Source organism: Silene latifolia, chromosome 7 (genome assembly GCF_048544455.1).
Source record: "Silene latifolia isolate original U9 population chromosome 7, ASM4854445v1, whole genome shotgun sequence".
Classification (NCBI taxonomy): domain Eukaryota; kingdom Viridiplantae; phylum Streptophyta; class Magnoliopsida; order Caryophyllales; family Caryophyllaceae; genus Silene; species Silene latifolia.
This window is the reverse complement of record NC_133532.1, coordinates 47,007,026-47,034,673: the sequence shown is the minus strand read 5'-3', so window position 1 is coordinate 47,034,673 and position 27,648 is coordinate 47,007,026. Positions and strand designations below refer to the sequence as shown.

Below are 27,648 nucleotides of genomic sequence, written 5' to 3'. Positions count from 1 at the left end.
TTTGTTAGTCTTTCAATCCTACTGAAATCTTAAGTTGTTAAACCACCAATTACTATAAAAGAAAAGGTAGGTTTCACAATTTTCTCATTCTATCAGCACTTCTTCACCCAAGATCCCAAGCTCATCTCGACTCCCGGCGCAGAATCTAGATCCACCGTGACTCTTCCTGCGAAGCCCTCTTCAGTCGATGCCGTAACCGAGTTTCAAGACGAGTCAGAGAAGTCTTTCTCATGCGGCACCGAGCCAAAGCTTCAGGTTTGTAGGTGAGCAGAATTGTTTACTCCTCATCTCATGATGGTCCTCGACTGAACCTTTTCAACTGACTGCTTTTGTATTTTTTTTTTTTTTTTTTTTTTTTTTTGAAAAAGAAATCGTTGTTAGCGAGAAGATCTGTTTTGTTTTGTGGCTAACATTGTCGAGTACGACAAACCCAACTTGTGGATTTATTTCATCCAAATTTGATTTCTTCCCCTTTTTAATTTATTGAATAGAAGAAAACACGAATTTAGAGAAGAAAAGATATTACTGATTTTCTTTTTTAATATTCTTTTGTGTTTGACGAATTTTTTTGTGCTAAAAGCTTTCTCAAAGAAATCGTCTGATCATTTTGACGAAGACTCGATGTTTGTATGCTTTTCTTCATTGAGTTTTTAAATTGAGAACCCACTTTTTGAAAATTAGAGAGGATGCTCCGAAATTTTCTCCGAGTCCCACTAGTTTTTGATCTGCTTGACGATCACATATCAATCGTCAATGTTCATTACTCAATTCTACGATGAAGATCTCGTGCTTAAGAGCTTTCTCGAGATCTAAATCTAAAGTATTACGATGAAGAATGAATGCTTGTGAGCTATGTCCAATTCATCGGCAAATTGTATAACAAGGTCCCGGTGTTTTGAGAGCTTTCTTCGGAGACCGATCAAATTTCACCGTTAAGTTTTGATGAAGTCTTGGTGCTTGTGAGCTTTCTCCAATTGTTCGTCGTCCGGTTTTATGACAAATCTCGGTACTTAGAAGTTTTCTCCGAATCTGTGTCTAATCATTTGACGATGCCTTGGTGCTCGCGAGCTTTCTCCAATCTTCGTCATTTGACTTCATGATAGTGTCTCGGTGCTTAGAAGCTTTCTTGGAGACTTGGCCTATCTTTCATAGTTTTGACGAAGAAGTTGTATTTGTGAGCTTTGTCCAAATCTTCGTCGTATTCACTCTTACAAGACTCTTGGTGCCTGAAGCTTTCTCCAAGCCTTTTGTATTTTTTTTTTTTTCAAAATTGCAAATCAAGACGGGATCAAGTGACAATTTTGGTAATTGACGTTTGAACGATGTCCTCAAGATATGAACTTTGAGTTTTTTTTGAAGTGTGGCTGGACTTGAGCAAGACTCAAGTTGTCTACGTACTCGTAAAAATAAGAAATTATCTCACGAGATCAAGTCAACGTAGTTTCTGCAAAACAAAGTCGATTTTGTTTGGGGGTTTGCCGCACCTAAGCAAAGGAGTTTTACTTAAACTGCCTACGTACCTACAAAGTAATAATACTTCGCAGGATCAAGCCAACATAGTTCATCAAAGGGAAATTTGTGTTTGGATTTTTTTTTTTCGCAGTTTAGGCTCGTGCTCAGGAGCTGGCATGATGATGGATTTCCGGACTACTGCCCCCTCGGGACCTTGCCATGTGCACTTTTTTTTTTTTGCCGCCTTAACGTGACGGGGTCCCGATCCATTTTGCTTTGACTTGGAAGTCGATGAAGAGCACTCTAACTTGTCGTAAAGATGATCCATCTTTCTTGTAATATCACCCTGTCATTATCTGACTTTGCGGGCGAATTTGTGTTTGACCACGAAGTCGAGGCGTACCAAAACTTGTCGTAATGGAATGATTTTTTTTTTTTTAAAAAAAAGTCACCCTGTCATTATATGACTTGGCGGATGATCTGTCGTGAGATATCTTCTTGAATTTTTTCTTGACTTGGAAGTCGATGGCACCTCAACTTGTGCCTAGGTTTATTTCTTTCAGTCATCAACGTTGCTTGGACACCATCTTCGAGAGTTTTAGGGGTTTCACCAACTTCCATCTCATCATACGAATCTTGACACTTTTGTGCCGTCAAATGGTTAGACGAGACAAAATTCCGAGTGATTTTTTCTTCGACTCGACTCCTCTTGCGGATTCGTGAAAATGACGGTACGTCCTTTTATTTTCAGTGACCTACCCGTGGTTATTTCCACTTCAAGATGACGTTTCATTCGAGAGGGAATTACACTATGAGTATCTTTGCTGAGGTCGACTGCAACTTTTGTCTTCGAGGACTTCTTCTGCTTTTGTCGACACCTCTTTTGCACCTTTAAGCTGCCAAGGCGACTGAAGACTGGTTTCTTTACCTCACTCCCTCCAATGCGAGTGAATACTGACGTATTTGACCTTTGTTGTTGAGAACATGATGTTAATTGCACCCGGACGGTCTCTTCCCTTTCTCCGAGCCAGTCGAACACGGAAGAGCGAGGAGTAGAAGTTGGTTGACCCACACTGCCAAAGACCTTTGTGGCAACATTTTCTGTTCTCGCCTTCACTTTTCCGCGGATCTCGCCACAATATATTGTGATGACGCTTGATTTGCCTTACGTCGTGCAGAAATTTTAACGGGCTCAGAAGGCGAAAAACCAATACCAACCTTTCCGATTTCGAGCTTGTTCCCTTGTTGATAAAATTTCTTTTGCGTTTGGTTTAAACCATACGGGGTGACTTCAATCACTTGGCCTAATGGAGTTGGATTTTTAAAATCGTGCCCGGACTTCGACATGAGCTTGTAAGCATTTGGATCGAATCTTCCCTTTGTCGACTCTTCGCCACATGTTTGGTCCTCTTTCATCGACGCCGTCGTAAAACCGGGCAAAGGTTGTTTACTCGTCGTAAAGCGATTTGTTCTTGCAACTGGAACGATGACATTGTCTTTCAAAGTTTGCAGATCGTCATCATCAATTGTTCTAGTTGATGCGGATTCTTCATTTCGAGGTGCACACTCTGCGAAAGGTGTCTCTCCATTTTTACGCTTTGATTTTGGCACGTACTTAAGGATTGGTGTCGCTTTTTGCGTGATCGGAGCAACTTTCTTTTCGGCAGAGTTCACATTTGTTTGACTCGCCTTTATGAAGACGCTTTCATGATGTTTGACTGTTGTCGAATCCTTTTCGGTTGGAATTTTAGCGTCATCCGTCTTTTTCGGAACTTTGGTCCCAGTCGAAAAGATCTTTGATGGTAGCATCTCAGTTGGTGTGTCATTCTCTTCGTAGAATCGAGCATCAGCAAAGTAGGACTCCACCGTAGAAAAGGGCTTCACATCGCCATTTATTTTTTTCTCGCCGTCTCTGTAGTATTTCAGGCATTGATGTAGGGTTGACGCTACAACACCATTTTCATGAAGCCAAGGTCGACCAAGCAACAACTTGTATGACGTTTTGGCATCGATTACTTGAAAAAGCGTGGTGGATAACATATCTCCCATTGAGATTTCAACACTGATCATGCCAATTGCTTTTTGTCCACCGAGATTGAAGCCTTGGATCATCAAACGACTTTTGGCGAGCTCGCTTACAGAAATCCCAAGCTCTTCCATAGTGACTTTCGGCATTATGTTGACGGCTGAACCTCCGTCCACCAAGATCCGACCCACCTTCCTTTCCCTAACGTATGCAGATACAAACAAAGGGCGATTGTGTAGCTTTGATCCTAGTAACAAATCTTCATCAGTAAAAGCGAGCGCGACATTGCAAGCAACACATTTTGTTGATTGATCTGCAGGCTCTCCTGCGGCTTTAAGTTTATCGGCATACGCTTCTGGTTGAAGAATCGCCAATGACAACTATTGACGCATCTCTTCGGGCAAGTGAAACATTTGTTGCCACTCCATACGTGCAGGCAATGCGCCTAGGATTGCATCAACCTTTGCCCCCTTGGGCGAATTTGACGAGGATTCTTTAGTCAGATCATCTTCACTGCGATTTTCCTCAATAACGGCAGAAGACACGGTGTTCACCGAAACTTGTTCAAGGTAACGCCTGGGAAAGTAGTCTTGTAACGTCACGACTCGACGTGACTTTGTCTTGGCTGCCTTGGACGATACGACATCTGACGAAGAATCCATGGCGATTCCTACATCTCTCTTGTGTGAAGATCTCCATACTTTCTCACGAGTTGATCTTCGATTTTGAGGTACCGATGCCTGACCATTTCGCTTCTTTTGTCGATGCCTAGTCACAAGGGTCCACCCTTCGTCACCGTCCTCTAGATTTTGAATGCAAGAAGTTGGCGATATGATGAGCTTAGACTCTTCGGGCATAACGACTATCACCGGCTCAAGAGTTCCTGTAACACCCCTAATTTCCGTAATATAATTCTATAATTTTTTTTCCCATATTTTATATTTTTATTTTCGAAAAAATATCCGTTTGTCGTCTTTTGGGCTCGTTGGGCTCGAAAAACGGTGAAGATCCGTTTCCTCCTTGGGTCTCACGTGATTCTTAGTGTTGATGGGTGAGTTTTGGGCCTAAACCTAGAATAAACCCATGAGCTTCTCTATAAATATGAAGAGAAACTAAACCCTTGCTCTTCTTTTCTCATAATCTCACAAAACCCTAAACCTAATTCTCTCCTCCTCTTCTTCCTCCTCGTGCCGCGCCACCCCCGCCTAGGGTTTCGTGCCATCCTCTTTTCTTCTTCGTTCTTCATCGTTCTTCGTGCTTAGATCGATCCTACTTCTTGGATTTATCTATCTTCTTCGTAAGTTTTTATGTTTTCGCATAGTTTTATAGTTTTTATAGTTTATATATATATAGTTAGTTATCTTTGGCACGTGGATGATTCTATAAAGGCGTGGAAGTTGCTCCAGGAGAAGACGTTTATATCGTTGAAGACGATCTCTAGAATTTATTTGCTTAATAAGGTAACTAGGTGTTTTCTTTTAATTGTGTTTATGCCAATTGATGTAATTAATATGATTTAATGAATGTTTTGCATGATTAGTACATGTTTGATTGTTTATTATCATGTTAATTATGTTTTCTCATGTTTGTATATGTTTCAATGCATTAATTATATGTCGTATGTTGCTTATATGTTTATTATGGGTGTCATGAGCGCAATTAGGGTTTACGAATAAACCCTAGAGGCTGCATGATAAGCGGCCAAGGGTGCTTTTCAAAGTTATAGCTAAGGCTAGTATAACCTTGATGATGATTCAAGTGTTATAGCTGAAGTTAGTACAACTTTGGGTAGTTACTCTAGTTATGGTTGAAGCTACTATAACATTGAAGTACGAGATAAGGTTATAGCTGGAACTAACGTACCCTGAGATTTATGGCTCGAGGTTATGGTTGGAACTAGTATAACTTTGAGTTTCGTGTCAAGGTTATAGTTGAGGTAAGTATAACTTCAAGTTATATATGTTGAAGTTATAGTCGAGGTTACTATAACCTCGCATCCAGAGTTTATGTTATGGTTAGAGTTACTATAACATTGAATAGTTAAAGTTAAAGTTATAGCTGAAGTTACTATAACATTGGTTGCTTATACTTGTTTCATATGTTGTAATGTATTCAACTTGTTATGACATTGTATTTGCATATATCTTTGGTTACTCTTGTTCTTATGATAAGTAGGATGGTCAGTTATACTATCATATGAGTTGAGTCGTGATGTTGTTCACGCATGTTAGTACAGTCAGTTATACTGTGCATTTGTTTGTTGGTTGGTTTGAATAGATGACGGTAGTATCGGTTGTATACTATCGGAATGAACAAACGCTACCCTTCGGGGATTGGTGTATGGTCATGGGGGGGGTAGCGAGGCGGTGTGTTATACGCTCTGTTCCCCGAGTGTCGTTCGGTTTACACCGAGAGTCCGCCAGTCTTAGACATATAGGCGGTGGTTATACGCTATACATAGTACCTTGGAGGCGGTCGTTATACGCTCCACACCGATGGAGGCGGGCGTTATACGCTCCATCTAGATTAAGCGGTCGTTATACGCTCTAACGGCGTTCGCTCTATTCGACTATGCTTTGATGATAGCTTTGTGCCTTCTGTTGCTGTGGATTGTGTGTCGCCATGTTTGCTATGCTTTAATGCTAGCTTTGTGCCTTTCATTGATGTAGTCGTTTGTTGCTACTAGTCTTGTAAGTGTTCATGGTCTAGTGGTTGCATATGGTCTAGGTTTGCATGATTGCATACGTTTAAGGTTGATAAGTCATGGTAAGCTTTGTTGGGTTTTTCATGAGAATAGATGATCTCGCATGTTTACTGGTTTTACATTTCATTGGTTAATGATTGTTGATTATATTCAATTGTTGTAAACATGACTGGGAGAGCATCTAGTTACTCCCGACTGATTGTCGACCCCCTTCTCAGGTTGATCAGATGTTGCTGTTTGGTTGATGCTTGCTTGGGGAATGTGCGAAGCGAGCTTAATAATAAATTAGAAGTTTGCTTTTAAGTTTTAAGAACCTTTTGAATAATGTATTAGTCGTTTTGGATTTAGTAGCGAACCGGATTGGTCAGATGTTTCCGCCACCTTGACTCTTTTATCAGTATCGTACTCTGATATTTACTTTATATTATGCTTTTCCTTTGTTTTATAATCCGGGTTGTTACAGTTGGTATTAGAGCGAACACGCTCCCAACTCTCGCTTAGTTGATGACTAAAATAAATGACCTAGTTAATGAGTGAGAGTAAATGGGGTAGAAACCAATAGGATTGGTTGGTTTTCTTATGTTTGTAAAGTGTATGAGTAGTTGTTTGAAGTGGTACTTAGGTTCTACCACTTATAACGAGACTTCGTTCTTGCAGATGGTGCGTAACGCTAATGGTGAGACCGATGCTGACCGCATCAGGAGACTAGAGGCCGCTTTGGCATCTATGGCCGAAGGTTTCACCAACCACCTCAACAACAACAACAACAACAACAACCATCCGCAACCGACTGTGTTTGATCGTTTTGCTCGTCACCGTCCTCCGACGTATGATGGTGCGAATGATCCCACTGCTTTGGAGGCTTGGATTCGAGAGATCGAGAAGCTGTTCCTTGCTACTGGATGTCCTGAGGATCAGAAGGTGGATATCGCCACCTATTATCCGAAGGACGAGGCCGACAATGGTGGGCTCTTGCTAGAGTGGTCCGGAAGTTCAACCAGGATATGGTTGGGCTGTTTTTCTAAGCCCGGCGAAGAAAAGGTTTTATCCCGAGGAGATGCGTTGGCGAAGGAACAGGAGTTCCTTCGTCACTGCAGGTTCCATGACCGTTGAGGAGTACAAAGAACAAGTTCGTGAAGTCATCACGTTTCGTTACTTCTGTAGCTATGGACGAGGTTTCGAGGACTCGTCGCTATGAGAAGAATCTAGCTCCTAAGGTCCGGACTGCTATGTCTGGCATTCCTTCAACTTCTTTCCAACAGGCTTATGATCGTGCTCTTAGCATCTATGATTCTGTCCTTGCTACCGAGGCCGAGGAGAGTGCGAAGAATAAGTTCATGAAGAGGCCTTATGTTGCTCCCAGTTCTTCCCAGAAGAAACATAAGTATGAGGCTCATTCGTATGCTCCGCGAGATCAAGGTCAGACTAATAAGAAGGATTGGACTTGCTTCAAGTGTGGAAAGGCGTACCATCCGGGTACGAACTGCTTATCTGGTACTCCGCTCACATGTTATACCTGCAAGGCTCCGGGACACAAGTCGATCGATTGTCCTCAGAAACCAAAGACGGAAGCGCCGAAGGTTGATGCTCCGAAGACCGGACGTGTGTTTGTCATGAGTCGTGCCGAGGCAGATGCTAATCCAGATGTGGTTACGGGTACCTTTCTCGTTCACTCTTTATCTGCTTTTGTTCTTTTTTATACGGGTGCATCGATGTCTTTCGTATCCGAATCCTTTTCCGTCCGTGCTGGACTCTCTTCTTCTTCATCAGTTCATACCTCTATATCCCTTCCTACGGGTGAGATTGTTTCTTGCTCCGTTCTTTTCAAGGGACGTACTGTCGCAAGATCGCAGGGGCGATCCTTCCTGCCGATCTCGTCCAATTCAAACTCGGAGAGTTTGATGTGATTTTGGGTATGGATTGGTTATCTCACTATGACGCTAGGTTCCTATGTCGTGATCAAAAGATCGTGCTTAAGAGTCCTTCAGGTTCGAGAGTTTCTTATCAGGGTGTTAGGGTTACACCTACGGTCAAGTGGGTTTCTGCTATGAAGATGGTTAACATGGGTAGAAAGGGTCATCAGATCTATCTGTGCAGTGTCCATGGTGTTTCAGTTGAACCTAAGCTTGAGGATATCCCTGTGGTTAGGGAGTTTCCCGATGTCTTTCCTGAGGATCTACCTGGTATTCCTCCTGAGCGAGATGTAGAATTCTCGATTGAGTTGCTACCTGGAACTGGTCCCATTTCGAAAGCTCCTTATCGTATGGCACCGGTGAGTGATTACTGGGGAACTTAAGAAGCAACTTGAGGAGATGATCGATAAGGGTTTTATCCGACCGAGTGCTTCATCGTAGGGTGCTCCTGTTTTGTTCGTCAAGAAGAAGGATGGTAGTATGCGGTTGTGCATTGACTACCGTGAGCTGAACAAGGTTACTATCAAGAATAAGTATCCTTTGCCGAGGATTGAGGATTTGTTTGATCAGCTCCGTGGTGCAAGTGTGTTCTCGAAGATCGATCCGAGGTCCGGTTACCATCGATTCGTTAGGAATGAGGATATTCCTAAGGCGCTTTTCGTTCGAGGTATGGCCACTCTGAGTTCGTGGTGATGCCGTTTGGTTTGACGAATGCACCTGCCGTTTTCATGGATCAGATGAACCGCACTTTCAGCGATTACTTGGATAAGTGTGTCGTGGTGTTCATAGACGACATACTGATTTACTCGAGAGATGAGGCTGAACACGAGCGTTACCTTCGTGTTATCTTGGAGACTCTGCGTAAGCAGAAGTGGTATGCTAAGTTCTCAAAGTGCGAGTTTTGGTTAAAGGAAGTTACCTTCTTGGGTCATGTGATATCTGGCGATGGAGTTATGGTTGATCCGTCGAAGATTCGAGCCGTGGTCAATTGGGAAAGTCCAAAGAATGTGAATGAGGTTCGGAGTTTCCTTGGTCTAGCTGGGTATTATCGTCGGTTTGTTCATGATTTCTCTAAGATTACGAGACCGATGACTCAGTTAATGAAGAAGGAATCCAAGTTCTTTTGGACTGAGGCTTGTGAAGCTGCCTTTCAGGAGTTGAAGAGAAGGCTGACTACCGCTCCTGTGTTGACTCTACCAGAAGAGGGCGTTGAGTTCGATGTTTTCTGCGATGCGTCTAAGTTTGGGTTGGGTTGTGTCTTGATGCAGAAGGGTAAAGTTGTGGCTTATGCTTCCCGACAGTTGAAAGTTCACGAAATGAACTATCCGACTCACGATCTTGAGTTAGCAACAGTGGTGTTTGCACTTAAGCTGTGGCGACACTACTTGTATGGAGTCTCTTGCAACTTTTATACGGATCATAAGAGCTTGAAGTATATCTTCACTCAGAAAGATCTTAACATGAGGCAGAGACGCTGGTTGGAGTTGCTCAACGACTACAAGATTGAGCTGCAGTATCATGAGGGTAAGGCAAACGTGGTTGCCGATGCTTTGAGTCCCAAGGTGTGTCATGCCTTGAGATCTGTGTTGGTGTTACCCGATGACTTAAGTCGAGAGTTCCAGAAGATGAGCCTTGAGGTAGTTCTTCCTGGTACTTTAGATTTGAGTGCGATGGTTGCTGAACCCGAGATCCTTCATGAGATCCGAGTTAAGCATAGAGAGGATGAATACTTAGAAGGAGTTCGAGTCGCCATAAGCGAAGGACGTGCCAAAGACTTCGACGTTGGACCTGATGATGGTCTACGATTCCAAGGTCGTTGGTGTGTGCCTAGCTGTGAGGTCTTAAAATGTAAGATTCTCAAGGAGGCTCATAGTACTCCCTATTCGGTTCATCCTGGTGGTGATAAGATGTACAAGGATCTGAAGTTAAAGTTTTGGTGGCCGGGTATGAAGAAAGAGATCGCCGAGTTTGTGAGCCGTTGCTTGGTTTGTCAGAAGGTTAAGTTCGAACATCGAGACACGGTAGTCTCTCGCAACCCTTGGAGATTCCCACATGGAAATGGGATTCGATTTCGTTGGACTTCGTTATGGGTTTGCCGAGGTCGCCGAGAGGAATGAATGCGATTTGGGTCGTGGTTGATCGTTTGACTAAGGTCGCGCATTTCATTCCGATGAAGGAGACTTGGAGTCTCGAGGAACTAGCGAATGCGTATCAGCGTGAGATCATTCGTCTTCATGGAGTTCCTAAAGATATCATCTCCGACCGTGATCCGAGGTTTTGTTCTCAGTTTTGGAAGAAGCTTCAGTTGGCTTTGGGTAGTGAGCTTAAGATGAGTACGGCTTTTCATGCTGCAACTGATGGTTAGACTGAGCGTACGATTCAGACGCTCGAGGATATGTTGCGAGCTTGTGCTTTGGAGTTTCAAGTTAGTTGGGAAAAGAGTCTGCCGCTTGTGGAGTTCTCCTACAACAACAGTTACCAAGCGAGTATTCAGATGGCTCCGTTTGAGGCACTTTATGGAAGGAAGTGTTGTAGTCCTTTGTGTTGGGACGATTCTAGTGAGGCTGTCGTTCTTGGCCCAGAGTTGGTTCAAGAATCGATTGAGCAAGTGAGGTTCATCCGCGAGAAGCTTAAGGCAGCCCAGGATCGACAGAAGACGTATGCAGACCTGCGGCGTAGGCCGATTGAGTTTGAGGTTGGCGATAATGTTTTTCTTAAGGTTTCGCCGATGAAAGGTGTTAAGAGGTTTGGACTTAAGGGCAAGCTTAGTCCTAAGTACATTGGACCGTACGAAGTGCTCGAGAGAGTTGGCGAGGTAGCCTATAGGTTGGCTTTACCTCCGAATCTGTCGAAGGTTCACGATGTGTTCCATGTGTCGCAGTTGCGTCGTTATAGCAGTGATCCTTCTCATGTTCTACAGGCTGATGTTATCGAGGTTGAACCTAACCTGACTTATGAGGAACGTCCTATTCGCATTTTGGAACGTCAGGAGAAGAGGTTAAGGAATAAGGTTGTACCTTTGGTTCGGGTTCTGTGGAGAAGTCAGAAGATTTCGATAGCTATGATAGCCGTGTTTTAAAGACGATACAGCATCTGCTTATCCGCGATGTTAGCCATGTTGAGAAACTATCATTGGGGACTTGGTGCACACATGTTAGTACTTAGTATGTGTTTGATTAACGAGAGTATAAATTATCGAGTCTCTGTATCACCCTCTTTGTGTGTTAGGCCTTTGTCATTGAATACTCACCTCGTCACAGTCATTTGTTTACTCTTTACTCTGGTTAATCAATCACGTACTAACCCTCTTGTATGAATACTCATCTCGTCACAGTCATTTGTTTCCTTCTTTATTTTTTTTCACGTATAGTTAAATAGTGTATAAATTATCGAGTCTAAGCATCACCCTCTCGTATGAATACTCATCTCATCACAGTCCTTTGTTTCCAATTCATGGACTATACAACCAATTGTATATGTTGTACGGTGTAGAATCTGAGTTTTGTGATGAAGTATCCGAGCTTTATGGTAAAGAATATGAGTTTTATTAGAAAGTATTGAGTTCATCCATTTACACATTAAAAACATGAACTTTGAATTAGCTCATAAATAAAGAATAAATATAATCTCAGATTCTTATACCTTGGTTATACAATGCTTATGATACAGCTAGATGTATAATCCTATTTGTGTGTTTTCTTCTTTATTTTTTATCATATGTATTTTAATTGAAGATAAACAAATGACTGAAACGAAGTATAATGTTTCTAGGTTCTATCTATGTGTGAGTTGGGAGGCGAGCCTACAATACCATTACAATGCAAGACACTGGAAATTGTTTCACTAAATGAAAGAAGTATACAGGGCATTGCCAGATTGTTGCGGAGCTCATACTACTTAGAGAGATTAACCATAGACACGGAAACTTATCGTGCTTGTCATCAGGTAATCTATTACTCGTATTACAGAATTGCTATACTTTGTGTGCTCCATGAACAATTTACGTTAGTCACCGGAAAGGACGACTTTCATGAATCCATGGCAGCATCACCTCAAGGTTGTGCAATTCATAGGGTTATTCGAAATTTACGCCAAATTACCCACACGCAACGGAAGCACAATCGACAATATAAAACCAAAAGTAGATAACTGTAAACAACAATAAGACGAGATATAAATATAGGGTAAATACCCAGGGCAAAACCCTCCAAATCCGGAGGTAAAACCCATAGCCAATCGAGCAATTCACTATAATAATAGTACCAGTACAATCCACCGTCCCGAATAATACACCAATTCGGAACCCACAATGATTTAGGAATACCAATCTAAACCCTAGAACAATTGACAAATTCCACCAACTGGCTAGTAAGACGGTCTAGATTAAACCACCTAAATTATGTGTAAATCCGTATACATGACCGTATACAAAGAACTATACTGACCTCGATTAACTGAACCCGAGATAAGAATCTTGACCATAAAATCACCTTGCTCCTGCCACCCAACCACACACTAGCCCAAGACAAGCACCGTCTTGTGTCAAACCGTGTGTAAGAACACCCAAGAAAACAGACCCGTTTCTTGTTAGAAGATACGGCACCAATTGAGCTCACGCTCAATTAAACCTGCAAGTTTTGCCTTTTGTGTTTGTGTGTGCTATGCTTGTCTACCTTCTGCCAAGATAAAAGGAGGAACTCCTTTTATATCCAACAACCAGCCAAATGATTTGGCTTCTAACCTACACTACGTGGGACCAAGCCAACTAAACAAGCAAAGCAAACCTTATGTTTTATTTCATAAGACGAAGTCCTAAATTGGACTAATACATTTACTTGGGCTGGACACAATTGTCGGGTCATGACCCAACAAATCTCCCCCTCCAGCCCAAGGGGAACGGAGGAATCAACCATTGACCTACCGTACTTACCAGTTGCACACCCGAGTTAGTATCTTACCTAACTCACAACCACGGCCAATGCACCGTGTACAGCCGTACAAAGTTAGTAGCATCACTTGAATTTGGAGAGGAGCCTCTCCCCCTCACTCTTACCACCCTTGCCCCCTTCTGCAACCTGGAAACTAACATGTCGACGCCTTTCGCATTTCCAGCCAACATGTGAGCTCTTCAGACGATATAACCCACGATGCAACTCCCCCTTCATAAGGACCATTGAACCCTTAGTCACCTTCACCACTCCCCCATGACCTTTGAACCCATAACCTTGAGAGTCTAATTGACTAAGTGAAATTAGATTCCGTCTCAACTTTGGAGCATAAGCAACCCGATCCAAAGTGTGCACCACCCCATTAGAAGTCTTGAATTTCACCACCCCAATACCCATGACATCCACCGTTGAATTATCCGCCAAACTCAACTTCTTAGTCACACCCAATTGGAGCTCTTCAAAACATTTTTTCCGGAAGCAAACATGATTGACACTACCCGAATCTAAAATCCATTCCTCCTCAGAAGAAGCATCGTGCCCATTTGAGACCGCAAGTAATTCATCACCATCGGTTAAGAAGCAGCTACTACTCCCTTCACTTCCTTCACCGATGGTGTCACTCTTGCCTTTCCCGCTTTTATTAGGACAAAACCTCCTAATATGCCCAACTTCACCACACTTGTAACATTTCACATCCTTGCTTGTAGAAGCATTCCTGGACTGAGACCGGCCATGCTTTGACCCATCACTCCTGTTTAATGATCGACCTCTCCCACCATGAGCAACGGCGTACCGTATCTCGCGCGCCTTTGTGCACCCCTGACCTTGTCCTTCTTCCTTGCATCAAAAGACAATAGAGCTGCTTGCGCTTGATCCATAGTAATGGTATCCTTCCCGCACAAGATAGTATCCACATAATTTTCATATGTATCCAGGAGAGAGTTAAGGAGTAACAATGCTTTGTCTTCCTCCTCCAACTTTACTTCGATTTTATTCAACTCATCTAAGAGTCCATTAAACATATTCATATGCCCAATGAGATTTCCATCCTCATCCATCCCCAACCGATACAACCGCCGCTTCAAAAACAACTTATTGGTTAAGCTTTTAACCATATACAGCTTTTCCAATTTTTCCCATATCGCCGATGGAGAGTCTTCATCAAGAACGCAATTAATGACTGAATCTGAAATACACAACCTGATGGTACTAGGACACTTCATACACACCTCTTCCCAGTCATCATCACTCATCTTTTCCGGTTTACCACTAACCCCCTTCAAGGCTCTAGCCAAGCCAAGATGAACCAAGAGGTCTTTCATCGTCCTTTGCCAGAGGGTGAAGCTACTTTTTCCGTCAAACTTCGGTACACCAAACTGAGATCCCAAATTTGACGTCATTGTCAGTTAAACCGCCACCTAGGACCGAGCCCAAGTGGCTCTGATACCACTTGTTGGGAAATTTATGCCAAATTACCCACACGCAACGGAAGCACAATCGACAATATAAAACCAAAAGTAGATAACTGTAAACAACAATAAGACGAGACAGAAATATAGGGTAAATACCCAGGGCAAAACCCTCTAAATCCGGAGGTAAAACCCACAGCCAATCGAGCAATCCACAATAATAATAGTACCAGTACAAAATGCTTTGACGGTTTTTGGAGAAAACTTCTCAAAAAAGATTTTAATTTCTTTAATCAATGAGTAAAAATGAAATACAACCTAAGCTTATATAGCCTTCTAAACCGACCTATGAAGACTAGGATTGACCATATTTTGACCCTTATTAAATTTAGTCCTACCTAGTTTCTAACATAATCATCTAATGCAATTTTATGGAAAAGATAACTTGAAAACATAGATTACAAAGTTTTGACAAGTAATAAACTGACGTCTCGAATTCACGCTTGAAGACTTCACACGGCTGCCTACTCATGGCTGTTGCTCCGTCTATCCTCGTTTTGCGTACTTGTTTCAACTTGTCAAACCGTAATTTTATTAATCATCGTATTTATTTCGAGATTATTGAATTTAATTTTATCCGTGATTACTGTTAGTTTTCTTAAATTTTTTGCCCCCCTTTCCATGCATCAACATAACCCATAATTTTTAATCATCGTATTTATTTCGGGAGTATTTAATTTAATTTTATCCGTGATTCCCGTTAGATTTATTAAAAATTTTGCCCCCCTTTCCACGCATCAACATGTTGAAGCAAGTACGCAAAACGAGGATGGACGGAGCAACAACCACGAGTGGGCAGCCGTGTGAAGTCTTCAAGCGTGAATTCGAGACGTCAATTTATTACTTGTCAAAGCTTTGTAATCTATGTTTTCAAGTTCTCTTTTCCATAAAATTCAATTAGATGATTATGTTAGAAACTAGGTAGGACTAAATTTAATAAGGGTCAAAATATGGTCAATCCTAGTCTTCCTAGGTCAGTTTAGAAGGCTATATAAGCCTAGGTTGTATTTCATTTTTACTCATTGATTAAAGAAATTAAAATTGTTTTTGAGAAGTTTTCTCCAAAAACCGTCAAAGCATTTTGTGTGGCAATACACGAGTGTAGAGATAACAAGAGAGTCTATGCGTTTCGAGTCTTGACTTAAGCCGAGGACGTGATCCGAAGTTTAAGGGGAATTTCTTGTCGCGTTACGAGAATTCCGTCCATTATCAAGCTATAGGTCTAGCTAGCTTGGTAAATATCCAAATTTCACACAAAAAAAAAATATTTCATCCGTTCAAAATATCCATAATGTCGATCAACCACGATCAAATGCCAAATATCGACCAAAACGCTTCCGCACCCGAGCCCTTCACGTTCCAAAATCGTGACGATCCTATTGAAGCAAATCCCGACCAAGAGGACTCATTTTTCAATTTCGAGTGGCTGACATTTTCATGTTTGGACAATGAGAATGATCCGTTCCTCGACTTGGACAGTCCACCTCGGTTTGACATGGAACAAGGGGAAATTGATTCTCCTCAATTTATACCATCAGAAAACCCTAACTCCTTTCAAACTTCCACACAAAATAACAATCTCAACCTTGCACCTATAACCACCCAACTTCCACCCTTCATAGTCCAGCGACGCACCACCGGTAAACGGGTTGGCCCCGCAAAATCAACGCCACCAGGGGTTACGTCGCCAAATTCAGACGGTCACGGTGGTTTGCTTGACTCGACCTCTGAATCAACGATTTTTACCGAATCCTTGGGCAGAAATGACACCAGCAGCGGCGGGAATAACGGCGGCAGCAATCATGGTTTCAGCTGTGAGGATTTCGGGGAGAGTGATTTCGAGAAGGAAGGAGAGAAAAGCGACATCAGTAGCGGCGGCAGCAGCGAGGACAATACCGAATCTAGTGACGGGTTTGAAACCGAAACAGGGGAAGGGAAATGAGTGAATTCCGAGTACCAATTTGTTGACATTGAAAAAATGGATTCCGCATCTAAGCCATCGCCACTCAGCCTATTGAGGGCCGCAGCAAACGAGACAAAACCGAACCCGAATAAAACAGCCAAACTCGAGGAAAATAACGACTCATGGCCGGAGGATTGGATTGGTTTAACGCCCCATTCGAAATGGAACCGACAGAATACGGGAATTATCATTCATAAGTCGATTGGGAGTAATGGGCCAATTGATTCCGATGAGGAGGCTAGTACCGCCACTTCCCGACCTCCCAAACGATTGAAGATGATGGCCAGGCGCAAAAAACGAAGATACAAGAACCGAGACGATTCTTCTTGAAGAGAGGGTGGTTCAATCTCTTCTTCAGATATCGAAACAAATATCCTTTTTATTCTTGCACAAAAGAAAAACACAAAAACAAACAAAAAGTCTTCCGCTTCCGCAAAAACGCATCAAGTGACACCATTTGGTCGGGTTGCACCTAGTGCATTCGGATCTCTCGCCTCACTTGAATTCACAATTAAGTCTTCCGCTCCGCTATACGCATCAAGTGGTATCAAAGCTTCGGCTCTTGATTTCCCAAAAAATCTAGACGGTCCTAGGCGTGTCAAAACCAAGTTGATAGGTTGAATTTCCGATTGCGATTGGAGTTCAAAGGTTAAACTTGAACATGTCGTTCAAGGGTTAATCGGTTTTGATCACTCATCTCTAGAGAGTGTTCTAGACAAAAAAAAAAAAAATGTCACTGTTCACGCCGGTACTATTCATCCGCGAAAAAAAATAACAAAACTGAAAAAAAGGGACAAAAGATGGGACCCTACGATGATGCAATTTTGTTCATCTTGAGACGGTCACGAGAAATTGAGTGTCTAAGGATTGGACGAGAAGATTTGGCACGTTGTACTATGTGTCATGGGTTTGGACATTCATATATTTCTTGCCCTAATGAGGAATACATATCCTTTGAACAATATCGATGCTTGAAACGATTGCGAGTTCAAGGTAAACTGATGGAACAAAGGTTGTTAGCACACTAAAATTGCAAGAAGAAAAGGTTGCATCTTATGATGCTCACGAAGAAGAAGCAGAAAAGCATGGAGAGACGCCACAGAACAGTCCAGACGACTGTCAGATTGTAGAAATGCCTGATCTTGTTGAAACGAACGGTGGAGCAGAGTGTCAGATAGACGACTGTCAGTTTCAGGATGATGAACCAAAAGAAGAGGACGAGATTATCATAATAGAGTTATTAAGTGATGATGATCAAATTAAAGATGTGATTGAAGATGACATATTTTCTTTTGAAGATGAATCTCATACAAAAGGTACTTGTTTATTTGATCCAAATCTACCAATTGTTTTTTATGAAGAATTTGAAGAAGTTTATGACGAAGCTCACGTGGAAGAAAATGTTCATACAAGTGGTGACGATGCAAATCAAGATAAACTTAATCTTTTGCCAGTCTTGGATAAGGAGTTTCTGGGCAATCACATTAATTTTGATTCTCAAGTTAAAGAATCGTATCAATCACCAATTGATAAATACATTGATGAGAAGCTACATGGTGGGAACTCTAATTTCTTATTGAAGTCAATTTTCCTGGAAGCTCATTATGATCTTGTTGTTTCGAGAAACTATTATTTGGATTTTGGTAGAATTGTGCATGGAAGGTGGTGGGGAGGAAATCACAAGAAAGTAAGGCACAAGCACAGATGGCACAAAATGGTTTTTCATTACAAATTCAAATCACTGGAGATGGATAAACATGAAGATTATATTGAAGATGATGAGTTGAAGAAGAGATCAACGGCGTGCGCAAATAGCTTCATGTTCTTAATCAAGTTGAATCTAACTTCCAGATTTATTTTTGATCCCGGTGGCATCAAGTATTTCCAAGAATCGGGTCGTTTCTTTTTGAAGAAGGAGAGAATGAAGCGTAAATAGACCCTATAGAAGAGGTCGTGCCTAATTTAGAAAACCAAGTGATCCCAAGCCCAAGTAATGCATTATTTACACACAAAATATGGATGGGCTCCATTAAGGAAAAGGAAATATGTGCAATCAAGACCCGAGACCCATGGAAGACTTGAAACCGTGTGGGGCAAGGGGAGGTCGGCGGCATCAACAAATATCAAGAGGAATTTCAACTTAGTTTTTAGTATTTTCAACTAGTTTGAATAAGGTTTGAAAAATTAGTCTAGTTTGTGAGTTCTATGCTTCAATCATCCTAGAACTCACAAAAATGCATTAAATGTAGTCTTAGAGGCCAAGGCATTTTGGCCTATATAAGGACCAAGCCTCCCTCATTTGTAATCATCCAAGTTTAAGAAAAAAAACCTTTTAGAGAGAAAAACTTGTTGTTTCAATCTTTTCTTAAGATCGACGAGTTCGAGTCTTGCCTTAAACCAAGGACGCGTTCCGAAGTTTGAGTTGAATTACTTGACTTGTTTCGAGTAATTCCCCCATTGTTATCGTTATAGGTCTAACGATAGCAAATATCCCATTGGTTCGATCTCTTCATCAGATATCGAAACAAATATCCCTTTTATTCTTGCACAAAAGAAAAACACAAAAACTAACAAAAAGTCTTCCGCTTCCGCAAAAACGCATCAAGTGACACGATTTGGTCGGGTTGCACCTAGTGCATTCGGATCTCTCGCCTCACTTGAATTCACAATTAAGTCTTTCGCTCCGCTATACGCATCACTCGTTCCTCCTCAAGTCCAGTACTTTAAACGCACTTAAGCTACCTAGAGCAGACAATAACCCCGAAATCTTGTTGTTTGACAGTATAAGGGTATTGAGTGTGTATTTTGCCAATTGAATCTGTAAATGGCCCTTTCAACTTATTATTTGACAAGCTTAGAATTGAAAGCTCCGACAGGGACGCAAACAAACTCAGCACTTCGTCTATACTAATCTAACATCAAACTTCTAGCAACAAGACGATTTCAATCAGCTAATGTAACTATGTAAGGCACACAAAAATAGCTCAGTCAAATTGTCATTCTTACCACTACAACTTCTTCCAACATATTTAATCACCTATATATTATTTCATCTATAGTAATTTTAATATCAAACTCCTAGCAAAAAGACGATTTCAATCTTCTAATGTAACCACAAGAAAAATAGATTCAAATTCGTCATACCTCGGCCTGAGTAGCAATCTCACCGCGGACAGCATATTCACATTTCAACACCTAGAGATAAAATCATAGCTAAAGTAAAAAAACTTGTCCGCTATATATAACAGCTGAATTTCATCGCAGCAAAAGCCTCTAAAGTTCTCATATTTTTAGTTGCAAACTAAATACAAGCACACACTAAACTAATTTCCAAACCATCAAATGGCCAACATCAAACCAATACAACACCCTAGTCCATAAAAGGTCCACAACAAATATTCCCGCCTTTTCACTAAAACGTATTTTAACGGAAGTTCTCAAATATTTGAGACGGAATCTAAAAAAAAAAGAAGCACAAAACTATATACAAACCCTGCCAACTAAAAAAACTATAACATTGCTCGGAGAGTTGGAGTTTAAAGTCCAATGTCTAAGGCATATGCTCCAAAAACTTTGACTGCCTAATTCTGATACGGCAAAAATCAAATCACGTTATCCTATAATAAAACCTTATCCAAGAGAGTTGTTAATAAATCAAATCATTTAATAACACAAGAGATTAACAGTATGTTAAGTTGCAAAAGACTGGTTCAATGACCAATGATAATTTGGAGTACTTAAAGCTGCAGCAATGACAACCCCAAAAAAACCAATTAAAATTAACAACATCCAGCATAACAGTACAAACAATAATACGCAAGATAATCATCACCCAGCAACTTAATTATGAGTACTTAAAGTTGCAGCAGTGGCCTATCTCCGCGACCCAATGACGAAAGCCAATTCAAAAATATCAGTCGTTTGCGACATCAATGGCTCCTCAAATGACGAAAACAACTTTAATCAACACCCATATATGAGATGTTGGTGAAGCATACAAGGCGTCGCAATGGAGGTAACATTAATTAGCTGATTACTAATTCATGACCTATCGCTACCACCCAAAGCAACAATGCCAAATCACGTAACTCCGTTGACAGATACTCAAACATAACACCATATAAACACCCCGACCCCAAATCCTACAACCAAAATCGTGCTAAAAAAAACCCAGTGCTGCACATTCCACACTCTACTTTATAACTCTCTAGAACTGTAACATCGTAATCATACTGTAATCATTCTGATAAAGTACAACAAATAATTTCGCCAAAACAATAAACTAACATTGCTACACTACCAATAAAACATGGGAGTCGGGGATAATAGAGGTCGAAGAAATATTTTTTACCATGTAACAACATGAAAGCAGGTTCGCAGTCTAAGGTTCCCTATTTCTTTTTCTATTTAATATTACGAAACAACATTAAATTGTTATCCTAATTGCTACTGTTTCTGGCATAGCATTTTACTATCATCCAACAATAAGAAACAATACATGGATAAGACATCGTACATCCAACCCCTAAGCTCCCAATCGGCCACTAAACGTAAGAAGCATTTACAGATAATTAGCAAAAATTGCCAAGTAGCATCCCACAATTTGATGCCAAAACATAATAAAACAATAAATTCAAAAGGGGTTAATGTTGCTTAAGACCGTCTTAAGCTTACAATACAGTCATTTCAGCTAGCATTCAATGTACCACATCACATAAAAAGAAGCCTTGTTAAGCTTAAGACGGTCTGTACTAATATTTTATACGGTGACATCAGAACTAAACCAATAAAGATACACAATTCAGTTTAATTACCTCCTTAATGTCCCTTTCGGTGAGGCTGGCCCTTTGAGAATCACCTATTAATCACCTATTTAACCTGATAAATCCAACCTTTTCCTTGTCGCCGTCTCGAATAGCCACCCATTTGAATAGCTCCCCTAAAACTAAACAACAATGTAAATAGATTAAATTATTAAAACATGATATAAAAATCCAAAATAAGGATAAAGTGCTAAATATGAATCGAATTGAATAAACAGTACAAAAACAATCGGGAAACTCACCCCCGAATAATCATCCGGAAATAGAGAGAGAAGGATAAAGTAGAAGAGAATTAGCCATATGAGTCTCGAAGATGGCCTCGTCAAACTGAAAATAAACCTATGTAAAAGGGGAAGTTGGAGTTAGGATCAAAAACATAAAATTCAACAGGGTATACGGAAAATAAACCTGCCGGCAGTTAAATAAATAAATTTGAAATAACAGCGTAAAAGGGAAAAGTTGAAGTTAGAAAAACCTTGAAATTTAACAGGGTACAAAGTAATAACTAACAGAGTAAAAGGGGAAAGTTGAAGTTAGGAAAAACCTCAAAATCAGTACCAACGGAAAAAAAAAACCAACAAATTTGGCAACAGCTTGCGAGTTCACTAACCTTTTACGAGCACTTTGAGGAATTCAAGACCCAGAAGCATTTCCACGACTCCATCCTGAGGATCGGAACTAACAAGGCCTGCACTGAAATGAGAACAAAACGAACAATGATTAGGATAAACGGACCATCAGTATACTGGTTAGCTCGATCAATACCATCATAACAAACCAAAAAATACATGTAGTAAAATGCGGCGACACGACTCTATTATTAATTGACAGGGCTCTATTCCAGAGGTGGCAACAATCGATATCAAGCCACAATCAACAACATAGTCCCAACAACAAGCGTAATAACACCTGCAATAACAGACCAGGAAGGCTTCTAAATCAACAACGAAAGAAGAAAATGAAGCAATTCCAGCACCGGGAGCATTTCCACGGATCCATAAGACGGACTAACAAACCTTAAATGTAAAGGATAACATAATAATAAACAATAATGAGGGTAAACGGCAACAGAAATACATACTCAACTGAACAATCGAACAAGCTAAACAAACGGGTAAAAAATCTAGAACAAACCATAAAATACCTGTAGTAAAATGCGGCGACACAACTTGAAAATTGACAGGGCTCTATCCCAGAAGTGGCAGCAAGCGATATCAAGCCACAATAAACAACATAGTCCAACAGCAAGCATAATAACACCTGCAACAACAGACCAGGGACACTACTAAATCAACAACGAAAGAAGAAAATAAAGCAAATCAATAGCCATGAATCGAATGGAGTACAATAAAAATCGAATGTACTCCGTAACTACTTTAACTTCACAAATGTACAAAAAGAGGAAAAAAAATAGAGAAAAAAAAACTGACCATGAAGAAAGAGTTGGGGGATTGAACAAGGCGCTTGAGCTTGTGCTTCCTCTTCTCAAGCTCAGCTCGTGGGTTGATCTGGGTTAACAAAATGGTCTTTAAGTGCAGAATCAAACACGTTTTTAGAGAAGTAAAAGTTTCTAACGAATGGCATCGACTCTTTTCATTGTTTGGAAACAAAAGTACAACAAACCACATCTTTGGTATTGTTTAGGTGAGATAAAATATACTGAACAATGCAATCTGGCAATGACTCCATTCACTCTTGAGGAATTATATGAAATAATTAATTACGACCCAAAACTATAAATCAAATTAAACAGTAAAAGGAGAATGAAAGGAGTGTTATATATTGGAAAATACAACAAATTGAAAAGAAAATCTAATGCTAGCAGCTCAAAGCATAAAAATGAAAAAGAGAAATATAAATAGAACAGATTAGTACTAATAGAGTAATACATAACTGAAAGAATACCTAAAGAAAAGATGAAAAAGAGAGAGATGATAAACAACAACAGGAGATGGAAATTGAAGAAGATGAAGCTGCGATTGATGCGCGTCAAGAGCTTGTGAACTTGACCAGCAAAATGAGAATCGAGAAATATGAGGGAGAATTGTATAACGGTTTATTTGGCTAAAGTGTAATGACTATAGAGCAAAAACCTTAAAATGAAAGACAGAGAAACCTAAATTGAGGAGAAATAGTAGTCCCGAAATACCTGAGTTTGGGAAAGTAATCTCCGTGTAAGGATCAAGATGAGCAAATGAGCGTGATTATGAATTAATTAAATAACCCAAGTGAAAAATCTACAAATGGCCCAGGAAAGAAATTTAATCAGGTGTAGAGTATAACTAACATCGAACGCAACAATCTGGAAACAATTGACTTCCAATCGACACGGATACTACCTTTAAGGCATCACGAGATAGACATGTGTCAAATGTTTTAGCATTCCACCAAAATCCAGAACATACTCGAACTTCAACAAATCCAATAACCAAACAACAATCACAAATTCGAAAACCTAAAAGCAACATAAGAAAAGCAACCAAATTAAAATGTGAATTAAAAGAGTAAGGGAGGTTACCAATAGCAGGCGGAGCGGAAAAATGAGAACGTCACATACTCACATAACTTTCCTCCAAAGTGAAGCCTATAATTAAAACTGAAAGTTAATAAACAAGTGGATTTAATCCTTATATATACAACAAATACACCTCAACCTCCAAATCATTTGATGGTTTGACAAATCGAGAAAAATGAAGACATAGATCAGGAACGAGAATGAGAACAGTAATAAATCCCACCCCAGGGCCTTCACCAAATGAGAACAGTAATAATCAAATCAATAATAACAATAATAATAATAATAATAATAATAATAATAATAATAATAACGCTAATCGACGACAAACACACAAAAAATGAGAAAGATGAGTTCACCCGTTCTAAGATAAGTGGATATCAGAGCTAAAATCATGGTTGTTCCCGCCGTTGTCATCCAGAAGCAGCATCGTCATCGCCATCGCCATCACATCAACACCTTATCGTCATCACCATGACACCAAGTGATTAAACAAGGATACCAATTGATCACCCTAATTTCGATCGCATACATGATTTGCCCGATATGAAAATCGATCTCCATATGACAATAAAGAGGATAAGAAAGAAATCGTAAACTTAAAAACCGAAACTAATACGGCGAAATGAAACTAATAAAGATGGAGAAATGAATTACCATGTGAGGAGGGAGATAAGCTGAGAGTAGAAAGTGGTATGTGGGTGGAGGGAAGGAGTGGTCCAGCCAGAAAGATGAAAAGGTAGAATGAAAGACAGAGAATAAAAGAGGGTAAACGGAAGGTCGGGATTGAGAGGCAGAGAGCAAGGGCTAGGATTGGAAGGGTACTATTCATTGCTACAGTAACCTCAAGTTTACTCTTTTTAAAGTGTAAGGATTTATAAGTAACACATGATGTTTAGAGATTATTTCTAGTTAGATAATCAAGTAATTAATATAAGTGAATTATTACTAACCTATATAAAAATTACACGTGGATTAAACTTAAATGCTTTAAATAGCCTTTTAATAATATTGTATAGATTAAACAATAAAAGTGGAATGAAGAAGGTCTCATTTAAATTCACCATGAACACAAAATTATAAATATAATTATCTTAGTTTATAAATATTATTAAAAGGGTAAACCTTAAAAGCCACGTAGACAATGCCACCTTGCATAATCAAAATTCCACGTCACCAATTATGGAAAGCCACGTCATTATTTCTTATTTAAAAAGAAAAAAAATTCAACCATTAAATGTAAATAGCATAACAAACATTAACTTTGGCTTTTTTAATTTTTAGATAAATTAAACAACCATTAAAAATAAATTCATACTAAATTTAAAATTTTTTTGTTTATTGTTAGAATATTTTAAGCAACAAATAAATATCACATAATTATACACCATTTATAAAATAATAAATAATTTGTAAATATTAAGAGCAAATAATAACATACTTAACATTAAACATTAATATTTTAATTTTTAAAACTAGATTAGGTTAAACAAAAAATTAAAAATTTACATCACCCTAATTTTAAATTGTTTATATGTGCAACTCCCTCTTAAATCTTATTGAAATAAACTTGCTCAATTTTGTTAAATTTGATAAATAAATAAATCTATAAATATAATTTATAAATAAAAGGCAAGGCAAAATATCCACCTCTTTTAATTTCGTAAGATAACTCTCTAAACAATTCTCATGTAATGTGAATTTTGTAAAAAAAAAAAAAAATAACCTTTTACATTTCTTTCTATTTACTCTATATTTATGTCTAGAATAAATATGCTAATAATGAAAACGAATACTCAAAAGTCATGAAACCTTTCTACATAATTATGTATATATTAACTTTGATAATAATAATAAAAAAAAGTCTAAAAGTCATAAAATGCATCCTCATTTGGCTATATAAATGTTTTATGGAAGGCAATATTTGTGAGCCAAAATTCTTTTTACCCCTATTGCCAAAAAAATTGTATGTATGTGTCAATAATCTTTCTTATCATTGTATCAACATCAAGCTATGTATATTAAGGTTTTTAAATTAATAATTTATTTATTTATTTTTAAGTTCAATTGGTTTGAAATAATCTTCACATTTTTAACCCTAATATATATGTAATTTTGTTTTCATTTAGAAACTATCAAGATTTGTGGGGTTGAACTATTCAAAGAGAAAACTTAAATTAATAACGATAAGGTTAACATTACATAAATCAAATTCCACCATTTTATTTGTTATTAATCACTCAGTGGATTTTTTTGTTGGTGACTCTCTTATTTCAGTTCAACTCTGTCTAAAATTGACGAGCAAAAAAGAACAGTTGCCAAGTTATCTATGACAAGAGGGGAATGTTTTACCTTGCTTTCTTTGAAGGTTGAACCAGCAATTCCAACATTCCAACTTCCTCCTGCTCATCTCGTTTCTGACAGCTGATCTCTTGTGGCTTAAAAGAACCGGTCATCATTAGAGCACAACATCATTTAACATGACTGTAATAAAAACTTAGCAAGACCTTATACATTTCAATGACATGCTAATCATTTATCCTATAACCAGTAGCATACTGCATTATCATTATTACTCTGTATATATTTTTTTAATAGAGTCGTTGTTGTACTGATCCTCCATATTTTGGAGTGTGTACACACAACGTAAATTGTTGACAATTGTAAAAGGCTACTGAAGAGCATCGAATGATAGAGAAATTGTTGATATCAATAGTCTGGTGGGCGCCTGACTATAGCATGAAGAAAATGGTGCTCCTTGTGCAGTTAAGAACGTGTACCAGAGTACGAGTTCTGGCTATAAAAGTACTCCTCCAAAGCTCAGTTCATAAAGAAGAGAAAAGAAATGTTCGCTCCAACATCGTGCATGACATAAATTAAATTTGCAACACTAAAGCATGGCAGCTCAAGCTATGTTGCTTCCTCTTCATCATTCTCGAGGGTAATTGTCCAAGGAAAATAGGAAGGGTCATGCACGATGGCGATCATGATATATATGTTTCAACGTTTTTGCTCAAACATCTATACAAGTGTTTGTTTGCAAAACAACTTGTTGAGTTTATGGATTCAAGTACCTAAGAGGGGGAGGGGGTGAATTAGGTACTATTTAAAAATTTTAACTTCAACTTTATTAATTAAAGTGAGTTGTACGAACAAAAGAGATGAGAGAATACTTCGAATAATATTGCAAGATTAAGCGAGTATTAAAATGAATGTTTGCTAAAGTATGAAAGTAACAATTGTTCTGACTGTAGCTATTTGTCTCGATTTTATGGAGCTGATCGGACCAAATGTGTGATATGATGAATTACTTGAAAGTTAAGCAAAGCAAAACAAACAAGATAAATAACAGCGGAATAAAATAAAGAAGATTAAACACGAGATTTTTGAATTGGTTCGGCAAGAAACTCAAGTGCCTACGTCCAATCTACTTTTTATTGATTTTTTTAGTGATCTACTCCGACTACTAAAAGACCCGTACAATAAAAAACAACAACCTACTCCGGTTGTGATACAAGTCCAAGAACTACTCCGTTCTTAGGACAAGCCAACTCGCAACCTACTCCGGTTGCCAAAGAGTTGAAGACTACTCCGTCCTAAACTCTACACACACACTAAGAATGTTATAAGGATCAAGCTTCCACTATCTTATTCTTAACAAAGAATTGAGGCGGACAACTTTTACAAGATCAACAATTCATAAGTGAGAGAGTTTAGTATATTAAAGTAACAGTAGCCATGATTGTAACAACTTGAAGACTTTTAAAAGTTTTGCAAAATAAACACTCGGTTTTTAAGCTTTAAAAATGATTTGCAAACTTGAATTAAATCTCA

General features: G+C 39.3%; 1 long non-coding RNA gene across 1 annotated transcript; it reads left to right on the top strand.

Moving 5' to 3' along the window:
- LOC141591060 (uncharacterized) lies at nt 1-26,527 on the top strand. The gene is made up of 3 exons (XR_012520620.1): nt 1-263; nt 11,867-12,040; nt 26,092-26,527. It is a non-coding gene; the product is annotated as an uncharacterized LOC141591060 (long non-coding RNA).
- The last annotated feature ends 1,121 nt before the right edge of the window (nt 26,528-27,648 follow it).